Raw genomic sequence first — 4,739 nt, 5'->3', positions numbered from 1 at the left:
GAGGAATTCTGAAATTAGGATCCCATGTGGTGGACACTCCTTACACCATACAGGGTCACACCTTTAATAACTCTTTCAAGGTCTTACAACTCAAAGGGTATGACATCATACTTGATTGCGACTGGCTTGCAAAACATAGTCCAATCACAATGGATTTTGTCAAAAGGAAAATTCAAGTCATCCTAAGAAACAACATCAAGGTGACGCTGAAAGATAACAATAGGAAAGAACAAATTCCCCTCATCTCTGTTAACAGAATGCAAAAGCTATCTGCTATAGGGGCATCTGGTTACTGTTTATTCCCCACAACTTCAGTAAAGTCAGAACCAAGACAACCTTGCCAGGAAATAGAAGATTTATTACACAAGTACTAGGATGTTTTTGAGGAACCCAAAGGCATGCCACCTCTCAGGGAATGTGCCCATGCCATCCCATTAAAAGCTGGTACTGATCCTCCTAGGGTGAGACCCTACAGAGTGCCCCATCAACAGAAAGCTGAGATGGAAAAACAGATAAGAGAGTTCCTAGATGCCTCTGTCATCAGACAAAGTGAAAGCCCTTATGCAGCTCCTGGTCAAGAAAAAAGATGGAACTTGGCGACTCTGCATAGACTATAGAAAACTCAATGCTCAAACTATTAAAAACAAATTCCCCATACCTGTTATTGAAGATCTGTTTGATGACTTGCACAGAGCAGAGTACTTCACTAAATTGGACTTAAGGGCTGGCTACCACCAAGTGAAAATGAAAGCTGAAGACATGCACAAAACAACATTTATTACCTATTTTGGTCACTTCGAATACCTAGTAATGCCTTTTGGCCTTATAAATGCCCCAGCTACTTTCCAAGCCCTTATGAATAAGGTTTTCGCCAAATATCTCAGGAAGTTCATATTGGTCTTCTTCGATGACATATTAATTTTCAGCAAAAGCTTGGTTGAACACTTGTAACACTTGCACATTGTCCTCCAAACACTCAGGGACCAGCAACTCTATGCTAAGATGAGCAAATGCATTTTTTCTGCCCCACATGTTGAGTATTTGGGCCATATAATCTCTGGGAAAGGGCTGGCCACAGATCCTCAGAAGATTGAAGCTGTTGCCAACTGGCCCATGCCACAAAAAATTACTCAATTAAGAAGTTTCTTGGGGTTTACTGGGTACTACATGAGATTTGTCCAATAGTACGACATTATTTGCAGGCCTCTCCATGACATGCTCAAGAAAGAAGCATTCCATTGGACTGAAGAGCAAACGGAAGCTTTTAACAATCTGAAGACCAGTCTGACCACTGCCCTTGTTCTGGCCCTTCCCAACTTCAACACCCCCTTCACCCTAGAAACAGATGCCAGTGGCACTGGCCTTGGTGTTGTTCTAATGCAACAAGGGAGGCCCATTGCCTACCACATCAAAGCCATTGGTCCTAAGTCGGCAGCCCTCTCCACTTATGAAAAAGAAGCCCTTACCATTCTAGAGGCCCTCAAAAAGTGGAGACATTACCTTGTGGGCAATGAATATTAATAAGAGCTGATCAGAAAAGCCTGAAGTTCATCACGGACCAAAGGGTGTCTGAAGGGGTCCAACACAAACTTTTGCTCAAGTTATTAGAATTCAACTACAAAATAGAGTACAAAAAGGGGAAGGACAACAGAGCTGCAGATGCTTTGAGCAGAACACATAGCTCTCTCAGGGCCACCACTGTCGTTACACCCACTTGGATTGAGTCTGTAGAGGAAAGCTACACTCAGGACACACATTGCCAAGAACTCTTACAGAAACTCCTCATCCACCCTCAAGTAGAAAAACACTATACCTTAAAAGCTGGGATTTTGAGGTACAATGGAAGGATATATATTGGCAACGACCCTGAATTTAAACAACAATTAATTGACTCTCTCCATGCCTCGGCAGTAGGAGGGCATGATGACCCACAAGTATAGGGGATCTATCATAGTCCTTTCGATAAGTAAGAGTGTCGAACCCAATGAGGAGCAGAAGGAAACAATAAGCGGTTTTCAGCAAGGTATTCTCTGCAAGTACTGAAATAAGTGGTAACAGATAGTTTTGTGATAGTATAATTTGTAACGAGCAACAAGTAAAAAAACTAAATAAAGTGCAGCAAGGTGGCCCAATCCTTTTTGTAGCAAAGGAAAAGCCTGGACAAACTCTTATATGAAGGAAAGCGCTCCCGAGGACACATGGGAATATCGTCAAGCTAGTTTTCATCACGTTCATATGATTCGCGTTCGGTACTTTGATAATTTGATATGTGGGTGGACCGATGCTTGGGTGCTGTTTTTACTTGAACAAGCATCCCACTTATGATTAACCTCTATTGCAAGCATCCGCAACTACAACAAAAGTATTAAGGTAAACCTAACCATAGCATGAAACATGTGGATCCAAATCAGCCCCTTACGAAGCAATGCATAAACTAGGGTTTAAGCTTCTGTCACTCTATCAACCCATCATCTCCTTATTACTTCCCAATGCCTTCCTGTAGGCCCAAATAATGGTGAAGTGTTATGTAGTCGACGTTCACATAACACCACTAGGGGCTAGACAACATACATCTCATCAAAATATCGAACGAATACCAAATTCACATGACTACTAATAGCAAGACTTCTCCCATGTCCTCAGGAACAAACGTAACTACTCACAAAGCATATTCATGTTCATAAGATACCGGGGCACTGATACGTCTTCAACGTATCTATAATTTTTGATTGCTCCATGCTATATTATCTACTATTTTGGACTATATTGGGCTTTATTTTCCACTTTTATATTACTTTTGAGACTAACCTATTAACCAGAGGCCCATCCCAGAATTGCTGTTTTTTTCCTAGTGTTTCGAAGAAACGGAATATCAAACGGAGTCCAAACGGAATGAAACCTTCAGGAACGTGACTTTCTCACCAAATATGATCCAGGAGACTTGGACCGTACGTCAAGAAAGCCACGAGGTGGGCATGAGGTAGGGGGCGCGCTCTACCCCCCAGGCGCGCCCCCACCCTCGTGGGCCCCACGAAGCTCCACTAACGTACTCCTTCCTCCTATATATACCTATGTACCCCCAAACGATCAGATACGGAGCCAAAAACCTAATTCCACCACCGCAACTTTCTGTATCCATGAGAGCCCATCTTGGGGCCTGTTCCGGAGCTCCGCCGGAAGGGGTATCAACCACGGAGGGCTTCTACATCAACACCATAGCCCCTTCAATGATGATGTTCAAAATAAGTTGTTAATGGAAATAAGCTATCAACTATTTTGAAATAAACAATATAAATTAGTTAATAACTATGTTTGAGAAACTCACATAGCGGTAGAATCGGAAGCGTATCAACAAGGACCCAAATGTCCATATTGTTTTGCTCGATGTCAGGATCACCAAGATCCATGGTGACAATCATACCCTCATAAAAACCATACATTTTGCAAAGTGCTTCTCAATTTTGGCAATCAAAATGGGTTACGCTCTGAGAATTGTACAGATTTACTTCAAAATCCATATCATGATGGGTCCTTAGGTGTATTTTCTTTGTTTTAAAATTTTCATGGTCTTCAAAACCCATCCTCTCCAAGACATAGCGTCTTGCATGGCATGGGATAAGCTAGTCGAATTGTAAAAGATGAAAATTAGATGTTGAAATAGTTGAAGTCGTGCTTAATTATAAAAAAAACACTTGTCGTCGTTGCGTACCGTTTCAACGTCGAAGGTCTCCTCGAGCTTAATGCTGAAGCGCCTATCTTCGTCCAGGTGAGGGCACCTGTCGCATAGACCTCGATCGTCGTGGCACCAGCTGTACTCTCCCGGGAGACTTTCGTCGACCGAGAACGACATTCCTACGTTCATACTTCAAAGATTAAACTTGTACAATTAAATATATGTACTAAAAAACCTAAATTAGATCATTTTTTTTGAGAAAATTCAGGCCACTCGATATTTCCTACATATTCTAGCACAAGTCATGCCAGAATTCACGGAAAAATCCGGCATGACCTTTGCTAAAAAAGGACATATCGAGCGCCTGAAATTTGCTGGAACGGAAATTAATCAACACTCCGGCAAAACATAGGCCACTCGGAGGTGTAACCTGAACATGACCGGCCACTTGGGCAACCACATATCCTATTTGAGCAACACGGGATATACATGTTTTTATCTACATCATATATATCTTATAGGACTCGTATTGACATGGAGATTTGGCTGGTCCCACCTCGAGGTCGGAGGGGGTCGGTGACGGGGACGACGGCGGGGATGATGGAGGGGCTCCTTGATTTCTGCAAAAGCAAAAACCCCATAAGTTATCACTAATACATCCCGAATAATTGCTTAAACTAGTTCTATTAATTCAACTAGTTCTTACTAAATATAAACTTACTATAAAAAGAAAAAAACTAGTTCTTTCTAAAAATAAAGTAGTTCAACTAGTTATATTAATTTTCTTACTAAAAATACATTAGTTCTATTAATCCAACTAGTTCAACTAGTTTATTAATTTACTTGCTAAACTAGTTCAACTAAAACTAAACTAGTTCAACTAGTTTATTAATTTACTTACTAATTATTGTGAACACTTACTAAAAACAGTAAACAAAACTACATTATACAATAGTAAAAAACATCTACTATTAACCATACTGACCTAATTAACTAGTACCATCACTACTATTAACCATACTGCCCTAATTAACTAGTACCATCACTACTACTAATTAACATGTAC

The sequence above is a fragment of the Triticum aestivum genome, chromosome 7B (assembly GCF_018294505.1).
Source record: "Triticum aestivum cultivar Chinese Spring chromosome 7B, IWGSC CS RefSeq v2.1, whole genome shotgun sequence".
In the NCBI taxonomy this organism is placed as follows: Eukaryota; Viridiplantae; Streptophyta; class Magnoliopsida; order Poales; family Poaceae; genus Triticum; species Triticum aestivum.
Note: the sequence above shows the minus strand (reverse complement) of the source record.